Below are 20271 nucleotides of genomic sequence, written 5' to 3'. Positions count from 1 at the left end.
TTTATATCATTTCAAAGTCCCAGATGTTAGCTTTCCAACGCAACTGGAACCATCTCATTTGGACCTCTGTAACTCAATTTATGGTCATTTGACTGCAAAGAGGTCAGGCTTGACAGCTTTACGGTTCCTTCATTTCTTCATGAGTTCTCCTACTTTGCATGCTTTTCTCCTCACTTCTTCCATCCAATACTTGCCTTATGAACATGAAATTACTCAACAAATATATCAAGGCATCGAATGGAATTAAAGTGAATTAAATTTAGCTATTTTAAGGCCTAAAAAGCATGTTTTCACATTTAAGCACAAATCAAGGGAGAATTGCAAAACCATGCTATTTCATTGAATAAATGTGAGAAAAGGTGATAAAATCCTCCAAAATAAGCACAAGATAAACCACAAAATTGGGGTTTATCAAATCTCCCCACACTTAAACCAAGCATGTCCTCATGCTAAGAATAAAGAAGGACAAGAAAAGGGATATGAACATTTATTCAATGCAAATAAACTATATAAACCTATCTATATGCATGCAACTAAATGCAAAATGATTCTACCTACTTGGTTAAAAGTAAATCAATCTCCAAGAACATATATAAGCAAGTAGGGCTAAGATCATATGATGATTCATGAATCCTACCAATTCAAATATCAAAATGTGGTACAAATAGACTTGCAAGAAGAAAGCTCATGAAAGCCAGGAACAAGGGATTAAGCATCGAACCCTCACCGGAAGTGTATCCGCTCTAGTTGCTCAAGTGTATAGGGTCAATCACTCAATTCTCTTCTACTCATGCTTTCCAAGATTTGTTTTTCTTCTAACAATCAACAATTATTCAATGCATGCATACATTCATCATGAGGACTTATTCATAGGTTGTAATGGGGCTAGGGTAAAGGTAGGGATGTATATGGTCAAGTGAGCTTAAAATTTGCATCTTTTATTAGCCTAAGCTCTCACCTAACACATATGACAACCTATACAATTCTAATACACAACCTAGCTACCCATGATTCTCACTTTTTCACATACTCATGCATTCTCTTTAATTCACATTCCATATGCATTGATTTTTATTGAACTTTACTTTGGGGCATTTTTGTCCCCTTTTTATTTCTTTTTCTCTTTTTTTTTATATTTTTTTCTTTTATATATATATATATATATATATATATATATATATATATATATATATATATATGTTTTTTTTTTTTTTTTTTCTAAAGTATATACAAACGTATCAATGCATATGGTTTTACATATTTAATGCATAAGCATGTACCCAATTCCTAATATTTTTAACAAAAATAAAAAGTACACTTTTACTTCAACCAATGTCCCAAGTTTCCCATACCCAAATGATATACAGCCTCACTAGCTTAAGCTAATCAAAGATCCAAATTAAGGACATTTATTGTTTTTCGCTTATGGGTAGTGATGTGCTAACATTAAGAACAAAAGGGATTAAATAGGCTCAAAATTGGCTAACAATGGTTGACGAAAGGTAGGCTATTTGGGTAAGTGAGCTAAATAAAATGATGGCCTCAATCATATAAATGCATGTGTACATGGAATAATGGACATAGAGAATCAAACAAATCCAAGATTACAATCATAGAAAGAGAATAATGCACACAAGAATGGAAATAAGTGGTTATAACATGTAACCACACAATTGCGCTCAAAACTCACATGCTTGTGTTCTTAGCTCAAAAACCATGTTCCACAATAAGTTCTTCAAGCAAGTTCAACAAGAAAATTTTTTTTCAAATTGGTAGGGTGCCATAAAAACAGTTTCTTGGAAAAGAAATCATCACCCTAACCAAGTAGTCCTAACATAAAAGAAATGATAAAATATGTACAATTTCTAACTAGCATGCAACCTATCATGCAATGCAACAACTAACTAACAGGGACAAAAATTAAGAATTTGGTGTTGAAAAAGGAATTTGTTACCCATGGAGGTCAGTCGGACGACCTCCCCATACTTAGAAATTTGCACCGTCCTCGGTGCATGCAAAGAAGAGCAAGGTGGACGGGTTGCTACAAAGTTGGATTTAAGAAAAATTAACTAAAACTACCCTAAAATCTAGAGAGAGGAGAGAGCATCTCTCTCTAGAACTCTAACCCTAAAACATGATGAAAACTAAACTATGACTACTTTTTTTCTTTCTCCCTTCAATCCTTGGGTTTAATAGCATCAAAAATGATTTGGATTGGGCCCAAAATGCTTCAGAAATCGCTGGGGGTGATTTCATTAAAGTAGACCCATGAGCAGCATCGGTGCGCACGCGTACATGGTGCGTGCGCGCCCCTGAGCGCGAAGTAACATATGACAAATTTTATATCATTTCGAAGTCTCGGATGTTAGCTTTCCAATGCAACTGGAACTGCATCATTTGGACCTCTGTAGCTCAAGTTATGGTCATTTGAGTGTGAAGAGGTCAGGCTTGACAGCTTTACGGTTCCTTCATTTCTTCATGAGTTCTCCCACTTTGCATGCTTTTCTCCTCACTTCTTCCATCCAATACTTGCCTTATGAACATGAGATTACTCAACAAACATATCAAGGCATCAAATGGAATTAAAATGAATTAAATTTAGCTATTTTAAGGCCTAAAAAGCATGTTTTCACATTTAAGCACAAATCAAGGGAGAATTGCAAAATCATGCTATTTCATTGAATAAATGTGAGAAAAGGTGATAAAATCCCCCAAAATAAGCACAAGATAAACCACAAAATTGGAATTTATCAAGCTCATGAATGGCAGAAGGAAGTTCAATGGAATCTCTATGGTCTCTGTACGAGTCTCAAATTCCTTTGGTTCCTCAAATGGGAATTTCTTTCTGTTCAGAGGACGTCCCAAGAGGTCTTCCTCACTGGGATTCATGTCCTCCTTCTCCTCTGGGCATTCAGCCATACCAAGTAAGGTTATGGCCTTGCACTCTCTCTTGGGATTTTCTTCTGTATTGCTTGGGAGAGTACTGGGAGGAGTTTCAGTAATCTTCTTACTCAGCTGTCCCACCTGTGCCTCCAAATTTCTAATGGAGGACCTTGTTTCATCCATGAAACTTAGTATGGTCTTAGATAGATCAGAGACTATGGTTGCCAGGCCAGAATGGCTCTGTTCAGAATTCTCTGTCTGTTGCTGAGAAGATGATGGAAAAGGCTTGCTATTGCTAAACCTATTTCTTCTACCATTATTGATGAAGCCTTGTTGAGGCTTCTGTTGGTCCTTCCATGAGAAATTTGGATGATTTCTCCATGAAGGATTATAGATGTTTCCATAGGGTTCTCCCATGTAATTCATCTCTGCCATTGCAGGGTTCTCAGGATCATAAGCTTCTTCTTCAGAAGATGCTTCTTTAGTACTGTTGGATGTAGCTTGCAATCCAGTCAGACTCTAAGAAATCATATTGACTTGTTGAGTCAATATTTTGTTCTGAGCCAATATGGCATTCAGAGTATCAATCTCAAGAACTCATTTCTTCTGAGGCGTCCCATTGTTCACAGGATTCCTCTCAGAGGTGTACATGAACTGGTTATTTGCAACCATTTCAATGAGTTCCTGAGCTTCTACAGGGGTTTACAGATAAAGAGATCCTCCTGCAGAATGGTCCAATGACATTTTTGACAACTCAGACAGACCATCATAGAATATACATATGATGCTCCATTCTGGAAGCATGTCAGTAGGACACCTTTTGATCAGTTACTTATATGTTTCCCAAGCTTCATAGAGGGACTCTCCTTCCTTCTGTCTGAAGGTTTGGATTTCCACTCTAAGCTTGCTCATCTTTTGAGGTGGAAAGAATTTGGCCAGGAAAGCACTGACCAGCTTTTCCCAAGAGTTCAGGCTTTCCTTAGGTTGTGAATCTAACCATGTTCTAGCTCTGTCTCTTACAGCAAAAGGGAAAAGCATAAGCCTGTAGACCTCGGGATCAACTCCATTGGTCTTGATAGTGTCACAAATTTGTAAGAATTTAGCTAAAAACTGATGAAGATCTTCCATTGAAAGTCCATAAAACTTGCAATTCTGCTGCATTAGAGAAACTAATTGAGGCTTAAGTTCAAAGTTGTTTGCTCCAATTGCAGGAATTGAGATGCTTCTTCCATAGAAGTTAGAAGAGGGTGCAATAAAGTCACCAAGCATCTTCCTTGCATCTCCACCATTGTTATTAGGTTCGGCCATGTCTCCTTCTTTTTCGAAAATTTCTGTCAGGTCCTCTCCAGAGAGTTGTGCTTTAGCTTCTCTTAGTTTCCTCTTAAGAGTCCTTTCAGGTTCAGGATCAGCTTCAATAAGAATATTTTTATCCCTGTTCCTGTTCATATGAAAAAGAAGAGAATAGAAAAAAAAGAGGAATCCTCTATGTCACAATATAGAGATTCCTTTATGTGAGTAGTAGAAGAGAAGAATAAAAGAAGGAGAAGAGAAAAATTCGAATTTAAATTAAAATAAAAGGAAAATATTTTTGTTTTTATTTAAAAAAATAGTTAGAATTCGAAAATTAAAAAGAGAATTAAAATAAAATTAAAATTTCAAACAATTAGTTAAAAAAAAATTTTGAAAAAGGGGTTAGTGGTTTTCGAAAATTGAGAGAGAAAAGTAGTTAGGTGGTTTTGAAAAAGATATGATTGAAATAGAAAAATTTTTAAAATCAAATAAAAAGTTAAGTGGTTGATTGAAAAAGATTTTGAAAATCAATTTTGAAAAGATAAGAAGATAGAAAAGATTTTGAAATTAAGTTTTGAAAAAGATATGATTGAAATTTATTTTGAAAAAGATTCAAAAAGGAAATTAAAAAGATTTAATTTTGAAAATTAAAGTTGATTACTTGACTAACAAGAAACTAAAAGATATGATTTTAAAATTTAAAGATTGAAACTTTTCTTAATAGGCAAGTAACAACTTGAAATTTTTGAATCAATCACATTGTTAGCATTTTATTTTGAAAATATGAAATGAAAGTAAGAAAAAGATTTTGAAAATCAATTTTTAAAAGTTTTCGAAAATATGAAAGAAAAGATGAAAAAGATTTGATTTTTGAAAAGGAATTGAAAAAGATAGAATTTTTAAATTAAAAATTTGACTTGACTCATAAGAAACAATTAAATTTAAAAACTTTTTGACTAAATCAAACCAAATTTTCGAAAATTTATGAGAGAATAAGGGAAAGATATTTTTTTTATTTTTGAATTTTTAATGAAGAAAGAGAAAAACATCAAAATGACTCAAAATATGAAAATTCAAGATCAAAACACATGATGCATGCAAGAACACTTTGAATGTCAAGATGAACACCAAGAACACTTTGAATGTTAAGATAAACACCAAGAACTTATTTTTGAAAATTTTTAAGAAAAGACACACATGCAAGACACCAAACTTAGAAATTTTCAATGTTTAGACACTAACAAATTGGAAATGCATATGAAAAACAAGAAAAGACACAAAACAAGAAAATACAAAGATCAAACAAAGAAGATCATCAAGAACAACTTGAAGATCATGAAGAACACATGAACACATTTTCGAAAAATGCAAGAAGAATAAAGACATGCAATTGACACCTAAACTTAATAATTGACACTAGACTCAAACAAGAAACATAAAATTATTTTTGGTTTTATGATTTTATTAATTTTTTTGAATTTTTTTTCGAAAACTATTTTAGAAAAAATAAAAATAAGGATTTCAAAATTTTTAATAAGAATTCCAGGAATCGTGTAACGTTAGTCTAAAGTTCCGGTCCAGGAATTAGACATGGCTTACTAGCCGGCCAAGCTTTCAGTGAAAGCTTCGGTCCAAAACACTAGACATGGCCAATGGCCAGCCAAGCTTTAGCAGAACATTACATACAACAGCTAAATTACTGAGAAAGACAAAGAAGTTCTTCTAAGGATAGTTGAAACCTCGGTCCAAAAGATTAGACATGGCTTAATAGCCAGCCAAGATTCAACATATCTCATGAAACTCTAGAATTCCTTCTTAAAAATTTTGAAGAACATAGAATACTAAAATTTTTTTTTTGAAAATTTTTCGAAAATAAAATAATAAAAATAAAAACTTAAAATTAAAATAAAATTACCTAAGCTGAGCAACAAGATGAACCATCAGTTATCCAAACTCGAACAATCCCTAGCAACGGCGCCAAAAACTTGGTTGCGAAATCGTGATTATTCATTCTCCGACAACAACGCCAAAAACTTGGTACGCACATTTATAATCTCACTTCTTCTTCACAACTTCGCACAACTAACCAGCAAGTGCACTGGGTCGTCCAAGTAATAAACCTTACGTAAGGGTCGATCCCACGGAGATTGTCGGCTTGAAGCAAGCTATGGTCACCTTGTAAATCTCAGTCAGGCGGATTCAAATGGTTATAGAGTTTTAATAATTTAAAAGATAAATAAACATAAAATAAAGATAGAGATACTTATGTAATTCATTGGTGAGAATTTCAGATAAGCGTATGGAGGTGCGTTATTCCTTCTGAATCTCTGCTTTCCTACTGCCTTCATCCAATCCTTCATACTCCTTTCTACGGCAAGCTGTATGTTGGGTGTCACCGTTGTCAATGGCTACTTCCCGTCCTCTCAGTGAAAATGGTCCTCTACAATTTCCCGCATGGCTAATCAACTGTTGGTTCTCGATCGTGTAGGAATAGGATTTACTATCCTTTTGCGTCTGTCACTACGCCCTACAGTCGCGAGTTTGAAGCTCGTCACAGTCATCCCATCCCAGATCCTACTCGGAATACCACAGACAAGGTTTAGACTTTTCAGATCTCAAGAATGCTGCCAATTGATTCTAGCTTATACCACGAAGACTCTGATCTCACGGAATGGAAGGTTCTGTTGTCAGGAGAGGCAACCATGCGTCGTGGACCAGGAATCCAAGAGATATACACTCTAGCTTGTTTTCATGTAGAACGGAAGTGGTTGTCAATCACGCGTTCATAAGTGAGAATGGTGATGAGTGTCACATGATCATCACATTCATCATGTTCTTGTGTGCGAATGAATATCTTAGAATAAGAATAAGCATGAATTGAATAGAAGAACACTAGTACTTTGCATTAATACTCTAGGAACAGCAGAGCTCCACACCTTAATCTAGGGTGTGTAGAAACTCCACTGTTGAAAATACATAAGTAAAAATAGGGTAGACATGGCCGAGTGGCCAGCCTCCCATGGAGGTATAGAGATCTAAAATGATCAAAAGATGAACTAAAGATGTTCAAAAGCTCAAAGGTCTAAGGACTAAACGTCCAAAGATGTAAAATAAATCTCTAAAAGTAGTTTTTATACTAAACTAGTAACCTAGGGTTTACAGAAATGAGTAAATGATGCAGAAATCCACTTCTGGGCCCACTTGGTGTGTGCTTGGGCTGAGCATTGAGATTTTATATGTAGAGACTCTTTTTGGAGTTAAACGCCAGGTTGTAGCCTATTTTTGGCGTTTAACTCTAGAATAGGGCAGGAAGTTGGCGTTTGAACGCCAGTTTGCGTCATCAAAACGTGGAAAAAGTATGGACTATTATATATTTTTGGAAAGCCCTGGATGTCTACTTTCCAACACAATTAAGAGAGCGCCAATTGGGTTTCTATAGCTCCAGAAAATCCCCTTCGAGTGCAGGGAGGTCAGAATCCAACAGCATCTGCAGTCCTTCTTCAGCCTCTGAATCAGATTTTTGCTCAAGTCCCTCAATTTCAGCCAGAAATTACCTGAAATCATAGAAAAACACACAAACTCATAGTAAAGTCCAGAAATGTGATTTTTATTTAAAATCTAATAAAAATATACTAAAAACTAACTAAATCATACTAAAAACTATGTAAAAACAATGCCAAAAAGCGTATAAATTATCCGCTCATCACGTATCACAAATGGCACGGAGGACCGTGCAAACTTCTAAATATGGGGAGGTCGGTTACCGACTTCTGTAGGTAACAACCTTTTTCTCTTTTCAACACCCATAGTTCTAATTTTCTTTTGTTAGGTAGGGTAGATTGTATGGTTAGTTTTGTAGTTGAACATTTTTTTGCATGTTAGGACTACTTGGTTAGGGTGATAACCTCTTTTCCAAGAAAATCATTTTTAGGGAACCCTACCAATTTGAAAAAAAAAATTTGTGTTAAACTTGCTTGAAGAATTTGTTTTGGAACATGGTTTTGAGCTAAGAACACAAGCATGTGAGTTTTGAGCCTTAGTGTGTGGTTACATCTTATAACCACTGATTTTCATTCTTATGTGCATCATTCTCTTTCTATGATTGTGATCTTTGATTTGTTTGATTCTTTATGTCCATTATTCCATGTATACATTCATTTGTATGATTGAGGCCATCATTTTATTTAGCTCACTCACCCAAATGGCCTACCTTTCATCAACCATTGTTAGCCAATTTTGAGCCTATTTAATCCCTTTTGTTCTTAACATTAGCACATCACTATCCCTAAGTGAAAAACAATGAATGTCCCTTAATTTGTATCTTTGATTAGCTTAGGCTAGTGAGGGGGTGTATCATTTGGGTATGGGAAACTTGGGACATTAGTTGAGGTAAAAATGTATTTTGTATTTTTGTGAAAATGTTGGTAATTGGGTACATACTCATACATTAAATATGTAAACCATATGCATTGATACATTTGTATATACTTTATTGTAAAAAAAATGCAATAAAAAGGGGACAAAAATACCCCAAAGTAAAGTAGCAATAATAAGGCATATGGAATGTGAATTAAAGAGAATGCATGGGTATGTGAAAAAAAGTGGGAATCATGGGTAGCTAGGTATTGTATTAGAATTATATAGGTGGTTATATGTGTTTGGTGAGAGCTTAGGACAATCAAAGATTCAAATTTCAAGCTCACTTGACCATATGCATCCTTACCTTTACCCTAGCCCCATTACAACCTATGAATAAGACCTTATGATGAATGTGTGCATGCGTTGAATAATTGTTGATTGTTAGATGAAAAACAAATCATAGAAAGCATGATTAGAAGATAACTGAGTGGATCGACCCTATATACTTGAGCGATGATAAACCACTATTTTATGGTTTATCTTGTGCTGATTTGAGTGGTTTTTATCAAGCCTTTCCACACTTATCCATACAATTTGCATGATTTTATAATTCCTTCCCAATTTTGTTCTATGGTTGAAAACTTGCTTCCTAAGCCTTTAAATTGTATATTTTTAATCCCTTTTATACCATTCGATGCCGTGATCTGTGCGTTAAGTGTTTTTAGACTTTATAGGGCAGGAATGGCTTAAAGGATGCAGAGGAAGCTTGCAAAAATGGAAGGAGCACAAGAAATAAAGGAGATAACCAACGAGAAGCGACGCGCACGCATGGCTCACGCGTGCATGTGAATTGGAGTTTGCACGGCGACGAGTGTGCGTACCTGACGCGTATGCGTGACACACGACGATGACCAGTCACGTGTACGCGTGACTGACACGTATGCGTGACATGCGCTACCTGCAGAAGTCACAGAAAACATTGGGGGCGATTTTGGGCCGAGTTTGGACCCAGTTTTTGGCCCAGAAACACAGACTGGAGCCAGGGGACAAGCAGAGACTCAACACACATTCTCATTCGCATAGTTTTTAGTTTTAGAGTGGAATCTTAGAGAGAAATCACTCTCCCTCTAGGTTTTCTTCACATTCATAGTTCTTTATAGTTTATGCTTTTGATTTGGATATTGGATATTGAGAAGAGTCACTACCTCCATTGAAGTTTCCATTATTCTAGTTTGTTTTCTTATTCCTTTGCTCTTTTGATTACCTATTAACCCTGTTCAGATAAGAATGTTTATGATTTTGGGATTTATTAATGCAAAAAACTATTTTTACCTTTAATTAATTTTCAATTATTATTTTATTTAATTTATCATGTCTTCTTCTTATTCCTTTTTATCGTTTATGAAAATCACATTCATGTCAATGGAGTAGACTCCCAACTTGATTTGGGGGTTGATTAAAAGGAGACCCTTGAGTTGGAATACTCACGTGTTAATTTTAATTGAAAGTTGTTGGCTAATTCTCTAGTCACTAATGCTAATCCTTCCATAGGAGAGGATTATGACTTGTGAATAAGAGTTAGCTCAATCACTTGACTTTCCTTTATTCGGTAAGGGTTAACTAAGTGAAAACAACAACCTCTTGCTATTACACTTGGGAAAATCCAACAAGGATAAAACTTCCAATTAATCTTTCCCTGGTCAAGGCTTTTTATTCTGATTATATAAATTTTCTTGCTAATTTTCATTGCTTTAATTTACAATCATTTATTTTTCTGTTCTCCAACTCTTAAAATTTCTCAGAAAACCCCTAACTAATAAAATAGCACTCTTTTGTCAACTCGTTGGGAGACGACATGAGATTCCTACTCCCAGTATTTTCATTCTAATTTTGTGACAACCCTTTTAAATTGATAAGCGAAATTTTTGTTGGTTAAGAACTGTACTCACAACGTTATTTCTATATTAAATTCTTAATCGGCTAATTTCCGCCACGTCAATTTTTAGCGCCGTTGCCGGGGAGTTGCAATAGTGTGCTAAATTATTAGTTGGTGTAAATATTTTTAATTTTATATATTTGCATATTTTTATTTTATTTTATTACCATGAGTTGTATGTTTCTTTCATTGAATGATGCGTTCACTGCCTGATCCGAGCTTAGCCGTGTTTGATCCTAAAATTGAAAGAACTATTTCACGTATTAGGCGAACTCAGCGTCGGTTAGACTCTGAGGGTGAATCTAAAGTGCCATCTGAGGAAGAAACAAGCTCCTCTACTACTGATTCTGTTGATTTACGTGCAGGTAATATGGCAGAGCCTAGAAGGATTACTCTCCAGGAAGTAGGAGCTCCTGACTTTACACTACAACCGTATCAAGCGCGTCACCCAAATCTGGCTGTAGATTTTGAACTAAAGACTGCGCTAATCAACTTACTGCCCAAGTTTCATGGCTTACCTCCTTAGGAGCCCATAAAGCACCTCAGAGATTTTTAGACAGCCTGCTCAACTACTAGGCTTCATGGTGCGGATGAAACTACTATTTGGCTATATGCCTTCCCATTTTCTCTTGAGGGAAAGGCAAGGGAGTGGTTCTACACTCAACCCGAAGCAGTTGTTACTAACTGGGATCTGCTCAAAAGGGAATTCCTGGAAAAGTACTTTCCAGCTGAAGTTACAGACAGACTGAGGAAAGAAATTTTCTGCATTATTCAAGGCGAATCAGAGACTCTTTATGAGTATTGGGAACGCTTCAGGAATCTCCTAGACTCATGCCCCCACCACAAGATTGACCAGTTGGTGTTGATCAGCTATTTCACACAAGGCATGAAGCCTCAAGATAAGACTACACTAGATGCTGCGAGTAATGGCTCTCTGAAGAAGTACAAGACAGTGACAGAAGCGTGGCAACTAATCACTGATCTAGCTGAATCTACCCGGAATGTCTGGCACAAGAACAACCATCCAAGGCTATTGCAGAGGTTTCCTCTAGTAGTGAGACTACTGCTCTCACACAGACTCTGGGAGAGATGGCCAACATACTGAAGCAGCTACAGCGGAACCAACAACAACCTCAGCCTCCCCCACAACAACAGTGTCAACAGTTGGTTCCTCAGAGAGTGTGCGGAATATGTGCCTGCTATACTCATTACACTGATGAGTGTCCGCAAGTCCAACAACAAGAAGACAACACCTTGGCAGCTACCCACAATTTCTATGACCGCCCAAATCAAGGATACCATCAACAAGGCGGCAACTATAACCAAGGTGGAAACTACAATCAAGGATGGCAAGACAACTCCAACCAAAGCTGGAGAGACAATTTCAACCAAGGATGGAGGGACAACTACAATCGAGGAGGTAGAGACAACGGTAGAAATCAGAGGTAGAACAACAACAATAATCAGCAGAACCGGTATCAGTAGAACCCTCCTTACCAACAGCAGAACCAACGCCAGCCTTGCAGAGCACCACACCTAAGGCAGTCCCAGGCACCTTAGAACAACCAACAGCAGGCCCCTCAAATTATTTATCCCCCTTCTTCTACCAATGATGAGATGCTTCACTCTATTGTACAAGGACAGACAGACCTTCAGAATACACTTACCTCTAGCATTACTGGTCTTACCTCCACTTTACAAGCTCTCATCTCCCGGCTGGAACCACCTTCCACTCCCAACAATCAACCTTCAAGGTCCAGTGCACTACCTTCTCAACATTCACCAACCCCAAAGGCAGCATCAATGCCATTACTTTGAGGACCAGAACTATACTGCAAGAGAGGAGTCATGAGGAGCCAAGCTCAAAGGAAGATATCAAAGCTGAAGACATTATTGAGGTAGAGGATGTTGAGGAAGAGGAGGAAGTACAAGACATGGTTGAAGAAGAAGAAGAAGCTCTACCAAGGAATGGAGTACAAAAAGAAGCTGAAGTCACAAGTGAAGCCATTTTCATTCCATTTCCACACCTTGCTAGGAAGACCAGAAAGCAGATGGAGCTCGACCCCAAAATGGTAGAGATCTTAAAAAAGGTTGAGGTAATTATTCTCCTTTTTGATGCCATTCGCCAGGTACCTAAGTATGCGAAGTTTCTAAAAGATTTATGCATGAATAAAGATAAAATACAGGATTTAGAAACTATTCCTCTAGGTAGCTCTATTTCTGCTTTAATGGGTGATATACCTGAAAAATGTAGTGATCCAGGCCCATGCATGGTTACTATTGCTATAGAAGGTGTAAAATTTTCTGACTGCATGTGTGATTTAGGCGCGTGTGTGAGTATTATACCATTATCTGTATATGATGCTCTGAGGCTCCTTCTCTTAAAAAGGTCGGCAGCATGTTTTGTTTTGGCAGATAAAAGCATAATCTCGGTGGTAGGAATTGCTGAGGACGTGCTGGTGAGTATTAAGGCGCTCACATTTCCTATTGACTTTTATATTTTGGAGATGTCCCCTAATTACTCAGGAAGGCCATCATCAATCCTCCTTGGAAGGCCATTTCTGAAGACTTCAAAGTTCAAACTGGACGCCTTCTCAGGAACTTACTCCATTGAGATAGATGGCAGAGCAGTGAGTTTCAACCTGGATGAAGCTATGAAGCACCCTCCGGAAGATCATTCTGTCTTCCAGTGCGACATCATTGATGAAACTGTAGCTGCAATTCACCAAGAAGAAGTAGAAGAGAGGCACATGGAGCAAGATGCAAGTGTGGGGATGCCCCATGAACAAGATGAAGACACATTGCCACCTTCACTAGCTCCAGATGATCAAGTGCCAAGCCATGAGCAGAAAATGGAGTTGAAGCCCCTTCCATCCCACTTCAAGTACGCTTACCTTGAGGATCATCAGAAGCTCCCAGTTATTATTGCAAGGGAACTCACTTCCCAATAGGAGGAGCAGCTGCTTAGTGTGCTGAGAAGACACAAGAAAGCAATTGGGTGGAGCTTGGCGGATATAGTAGGCATCATCCCTCAAGTTTGTCAACACAGAATATTTTTAGAAGAGGGAGCAAGGCCTGCCCGCCAACCTCAAAGGCGGCTAAATCCCACCATCTTAGAAGTTGTCAAGAAGGAAGTGACCAGACTGCTTGAAGCTGATATCATCTACCCCATCTCAAATAGTGAATGGGTCAGCCTAGTACAAGTGGTGCCCAAGAAGTATGGAGTCACAACAGTGAAGAATGAGCATGGAAAGCTCCTGATAACCAGAGTGCAAAATTCCTGGAGGGTGTGCATTGATTACAGGAGCCTTAACCAGGCTACTCGCAAGGATCACTACCCCCTGCCATTTATCGATCAGATGCTTGATCGTCTGTCAGGTAAATCACACTATTGCTTTTTAAATGGTTACACTGGCTATTTTCAAATTCATATAGCTCCTGAAGATTAGGAGAATACTACTTTTACATGTCTCTTTGGAACGTATGCATACAAGAAGATGCCTTTTGCCTTATGTAATGCACCGGCTACTTTCCAAAGGTGCATAATGAGTATTTTCTCAGATCTTATTGAGAACTGTATGGAGGTTTTCATGGATGACTTTAATGTGTATGGTGATGTATTTAGCCTTTGCTTGGATAGTTTAGCTAGAGTATTAGATAGGTGTGTTAGTTCAAACCCTGTATTAAATTTTGAAAAATGTCATTTTATGGTAAAACAAGGTATTGTTCTAGGACACGTTGTTTCTAATACTGGTATTTCTGTAGATCCAGCAAAGGTAGATGTGATTTCTAGTTTACCTTACCCCTCCTTCGTGAGGGAAGTCCGTTCGTTTCTTGGTCATGCAGGGGACTTCAGTAAGGTAGCATTGCCTTTATCCAGACTACTGCAGAAGGATGTTGAGTTTGAGCTGAGTGAAGACTACAAGGAAGCGTTTGATAAGCTGAAGATCGCCTTGACTCAAGCTCCAATTGTGAGAGGACCAGATTGGAGCTAGCCTTTTGAGATTATGGTGATGCCTCCAACCATGCAGTAAGAGCGGCGCTGGCTCAGCGCGAAGGTAAGGACCCTTTCGTAATAGCTTATGCTTTTAAGACCTTAGACGCTGCTCAGTCTAACTATACTACCACTGAAAAAGAGCTTCTGGCTATTGTTTTTGCTCTGGATAAATTCCGAGCCTATTTACTTGGTACTAAAGTGGTAGTATACTCAGACCATGCAACTCTAAAATATTTATTAGCTAAAAAAGAGTCCAAACCAAGGTTAATACATTGGATACTGTTGTTGCAAGAATTTGATTTAGAAATCAAAGATAGGAGTGGTTCCCAGAATTTAGTGGCGGACCACTTGAGTCGCCTAGAGCACATTAAGAATGACTCCACTCCTATCAATGATGCTTTTCCATTTGATAGCTTGCACGCAATATCTGAAGTAGTTCCTTGGTATGCACCTGTGGCTAACTATCTAGTCAGTCATACCATACCTCCTAATTTTACTAAGCATCAAAGGGACAAGCTGAAAAGTGAGTACAAATATTATATATGGGATGACCCATATTTATAGAGGTATGGTGCTGACCAGATAATTAGAAGGTGTGTGCCTCAATCAGAATTCCAGTCGATCTTAGAGGCTTGCCACTCCTCTAAGAGTGGTGGACATTTTGGCCCTCAAATAACAGCTAGAAAAATTTTAGACTGTGGATTCTGGTGGCCCACTCTTTTTAAGGATGCTACTTTTTTCTGTAAATCTTGTTCTCCATGCCAAAGGTTTGGTAATATATCCAAGAGGGATGAGATACCCCAACAGCTTATGCTATTTTGTGAGATTTTTGATGTTTGGGGCATTGACTTCATGGGTCCATTCCCAAACTCTAGTGGTTTCTTATATATACTGTTAGCTATAGATTATGTTTCTAAATGGGTGGAAGCAATTCCTACCCGTACTGATGATGCTAACGTTGTTGTCTCCTTTGTTAAAAATCATATTATCTGTCGCTTTGGATCACCACGAGCAATCGTGAGTGATCAAGGCACTCACTTTTGTAACAGGAGATTAGCAGGTCTACTGAAGAAGCATAGGATTGTTCACAAGGTAGCAACAGCTTACCATCCCCAGACCAATGGGCAAATCGAGGTCTCTAATAGAGAGATAAAGCGCATATTGGAGAAGATAGTCAATCCTCATAGGAAGGACTAGAGCACCAGGCTTGTAGACGCGCTCTGGGCTTATCAGACAGCGTACAAGACACCCATCGGGATGAGTCTCTTCCGCCTAGTCTATGGCAAAGCTTGTCACCTCCCAGTAGAGGTGGAACACAAGGCTTTCGGGGTGGTAAGGGAATGTAACATGGGATTTGAGAAGGCTGGTGCTAAAAGGAAGCTGCAACTAGCAGAATTGGAGAACCTTTGACTCGAAGCATATGACAACTCCAGACTATACAAAAGGAAGGTGAAGGCTGTGCATGACAAGCACATCAAGAGAAGACATTTCATACTTGGGGAGCTAGTTCTCCTTTACAACACAAGGTTGAGACTCATGCCAGGCAAGCTGCGTTCAAGATGGGAAGGCCCTACAAGGTAGAAAAGGCAGAGCCATACGGAGTCTTTCACCTGAGTCATCCCTCAAGTTCCAAATTCATCAAGGTCAATGGATATCACTTAAAGATGTATCATGGTGAGAAGATAAAGGACAATAAAGAGCTAGAGATCTTCCTCTTGGAAGATCCACCAACAGAAGCAGATTGAGCTTGTGGACCGTCCAACTTAAGGACGTAAAAGCAAAGTGCTAGGTGGGAGACAACCCACCATGGTATAATCGTTCCTTTTTATTCTTAGTCTTATTTTATTTTATTTTTATTAGTGTTCATTCATAATTTCTGCATATTCATCTGCATTCTGCATAAAAAAAAAGGAGCACTTGATGCGCAAGCGTCGCTGACGCGTACGCGTCACATGTGAGTGCGAGAATAATAACAATTGAATAGAGAGTTGGGCAGGAGTGGTGCTGGACACGTGCCTTGCGCACAAGCATGACCACGCGTATTCATCCCTCATGCGTGCGCGTCGCTTCCGATTTCACCAGTCAACGCGTGCGCGTCCCTAACGTGTACGCGTGGACCTGAAAATCAGCGTAAATGGTGTTTGGCCAGAGAGTTATATTGGTGTAGGGCTGGAACTGTGTTGGGAGCACAAGCCCCATCACGCGTATGCATCCCTGACGCGTGCGCGTCGTTTTCCCATAATGGCCATCCACGCGTGCGTGTCCCTGACGCGCACGCGTCGTATGCATTTTTGGCTCTCGTGCGTATCAAACAGAGAGTTGTGCGTGCGCGGGGCTGCCTTCGCGCCATTCGCACAGCCCATCTCACGCGTACGCGTCGCTTGGAATTTGCGCGACCCACGCGTACGCGTGCGCGTCGCACGCGACGCATAATTAAACATGTTCACCGCCTGATTTCAAATTATCCCCCAATCCTAATTCTTTTCCAATCCTAATTTTTTCTTCTTTCTTTCTTCTTCCTCCTTTCTTCCTTATTCTTTCTTACTCTCTATTACTTTCTTCTTTCCTTCTTCATCTTCTCCAACAGGTTTCTTTTCTTCCTCCCATCTACTCTTTCATTATTGCATTTAATTATTTTCCTTTCTTCTCAATTTTTCTTTTAGCATGATTATCTATGGTTTATTTTTCTTTCTTTTTCATGCATTCTTATGTTGGTATTGGAGTTTTATTTGGGTATTACCTTATTATAATGAAGCTTGTGGATATTATGTGAAGTGATTTGACAATTGACATATTAATTTGGCTCTCGTGTTCATTTTGATTATATTATTTTCATCCCTATTTCAACTTGCACACCAAGTGTTTGTGAAAAAGCTCTTATGGCATTTTGAATCCTATTTTTCTTTTACTCTTTTACTTGAATGCCTCTTTTTCACAGCACTTGCATTCCACATGTATTGGGATTATCATTCACAATTGTCATCATACAAATGCTCTTTACTTTGGCATATTTAATAATTGATGCTTGAGTTATGCTTCTCATGCCAATTACTTGCATGCTTTTACCATCTTGCATCTAATTATTATGAATTGCCTTGTTGATCTTAATTGATGTCTTACCTACATGTTGTAGCTACCATGTATTTAGGCCATTATCTTTTATTTGGCATTCATTATCACTTGGAATTTTCTCCTTCTGGTTCTTGGGTTATCTATATTTAACATTCTCCCTCTTTCCTTCTTCCTTAGGCATGGGTACCAAGAAAGGAAAAGATAAGGCCACTGAGAAGCCACCGGCAAGGAGAGGAACGAAGAGAACACCGGCTAAAGCACCACCATCTACCAGTGTCAAGCCGCCAACAAAGCGGGTGAAGAGGATCATTAAAGTTGATGAATCAGAGAAAGTCTTTCCCGTACGGGACTCCACACGGTTCGCTAACCGCTACTGCGAATAGATGTTCCCCATCCTAGCCGAGAGGAACTACGATAATGAACATCTACTCATTGTTCCAACACACTTTGTTGATTTTGTGGAGCCCTGAATTGAGAGGAGACAGTGGGGATTTTTGAGAAGGCAGCCACGAGAGACCAACTTATCGTGGGTAGTTGAATTCTACGCCAACTTCTACTCGCCTACTCTGCAGACTGTCTACGTTCGTCAGGAGGAAGTCCTTGTCTCCGAGAGTGACATACAAAGAGCACTGGATCTTCCACCTAGCCCAGAGGGATGGGATGCATATCAAGAAGTATCTCGTAAGCGCCAGATGTATCAGTTCGACTGGGATAGCATCCTTGGAGTTATAGCCCAACTTAGCAGCACCTGGATCTATAGGAAACATCGTTCAAAACCCAAGAGCATCTTAGGCCAGTCACTCACCTTGGAGGCTCGCGTGTGGGCATAGATTATGTCCCACTATATCTTTTCGAGCACTCATGAGTCGACCTTCAGAGCAGACATGGATGTTCTCATATTGTACATCCTAACAGAGCAACCTCTCAACCTGCCTTGACACATCTGGCAGGCCATGGGACACGTACAGATTGTGGATAACCTGCCTTTCCCCACCTTGGTTTCAGATTTAGTCTCTGCAGCAGGCGTGCCCTATCGAGCTAGAGACACGAAGGTCATGATCCCTAGAGCCGAGCAGTATGTCCCAAATGGGAAGTACATCAGGCCACTAGTTTTCTCTGCGAGCTGGACTGCAGGCCCATCTTTGGATATTCCTCCCTCTTCCACTCCACCATCATCCACACCACAAGCACCATCCATCCATTAGATGTTCCTTCAGATCCTTGAGAGGTTCGACCGGCAAGACCGACGGATGGAGCGAATGGAGCGCCGTAACAAGCGCCGATACAACTATCTGAAGGACCTCATAGTTGGTACACACCCACCTCCAGAACAGAAGGACACCCCGGACTCCCTTTCATCCAGTAGCACAGGGAGCCATGGCAAACCAGATAGCGGAGGCGATGCTTCTAGCCCTACCTTACTCCTTACTGATGGCACGGAGGACCGTGCCAAGCCTTAAGTGTGGGGAGGTCAGTCCTTGACTTCCGGAGGTAAGTTCTCTCTCTTAAACACCAACATTTAACTTTTCCTTTTGTTAGATAGGATAGATTACATGATAATAATTGTTTGCATGTATGTTTTGCTTGGTTAAAGTAATGAGTTTCTTTTCAAAACCCTTTTTTCATAGTATTTCACCAATTTAAATTGAAAATTTGTGTTAAACTTGTTTGAGGATTGTAATTTTGAACATTGGTTATAGCTAAGAACACACAACCTGTGAGATTTGAGCTTAATTACATGGTTACACTATTTAACCATAATATTTTATTCTTGTGTGTTTTCTTCACCATGATTGCAATCTTTGCTTTGTTCCATTCTATATGTCCATTGTTTAGTGTATTTGCATGCATACATATGACTGAGGCCATTATTTGTTATTATCTCACTTATCCCAAATAGCCTACCATTCAATTTACCTTTGTTAGCCACTTTGAGCCTTTTAATCCCCATTTATTCTATATTTTACCACATCACTAGCCTTAAGCAGAAAAATAATTAATTACCCCAATTAAATCTTTGGTTAGCTTAAGATAGGGATTGTGTATCAATTAAGTATGGGGAACTGTGGGAGCTTGGGTTAATGGGAATGTATTGTGTTTCTACTTTATTTGAATATTGGGAATTTGGGTACCTACTCATGTGAAACCAGAAAAATTAAAAACCCATGTGCATTGATATGTTATGTTGACTTTCATGTTCAAAAAAAAAGATAAAAAAAGTACAATATAAATAAATAAATAAATAAGGGGACAAAGCTTACCCCAATGCTAAGTTTAATAAAAGATCAATGTATGTGTGGTTAAATTAAAGAAAATTTGGTATATGAGTATGTGAAATATACAAAAGTGGGAATTTTGGGTAGCTAAGCTTAATTTTAGAATTTCATAGAGTGTGTGTGTGTGTTAGGTGAGAGCTTAGGTTAGTCAAAGATTCATATTATAGCTCACTTTGCCATACATATATCATTATCTTTACCTTAGCCACATTACAACCTTGAAAAGACCTCATGATGTATGAATTGATATACTAAATATTTGTTGATTGCTTGGATGAAGAACAAAGTTTAGAAAGCATGACTAGAGAAGAGTAGAGTGATTAACCCTAGACACTTGAGCGATTAGAATGCATATACACTACCAGTGATGGTTCAATGCTTGATTCTATGCTCCCTCCTTTCATGAGCTATCTTCTTACAAGTTTACTTGTCTTCTATTGTATGATTTGAATTAGTGA

This window comes from Arachis ipaensis, chromosome B10, assembly GCF_059453495.1.
Source record: "Arachis ipaensis isolate K30076 ecotype BB chromosome B10, ASM5945349v1, whole genome shotgun sequence".
In the NCBI taxonomy this organism is placed as follows: Eukaryota; Viridiplantae; Streptophyta; class Magnoliopsida; order Fabales; family Fabaceae; genus Arachis; species Arachis ipaensis.
Note: the sequence above shows the minus strand (reverse complement) of the source record.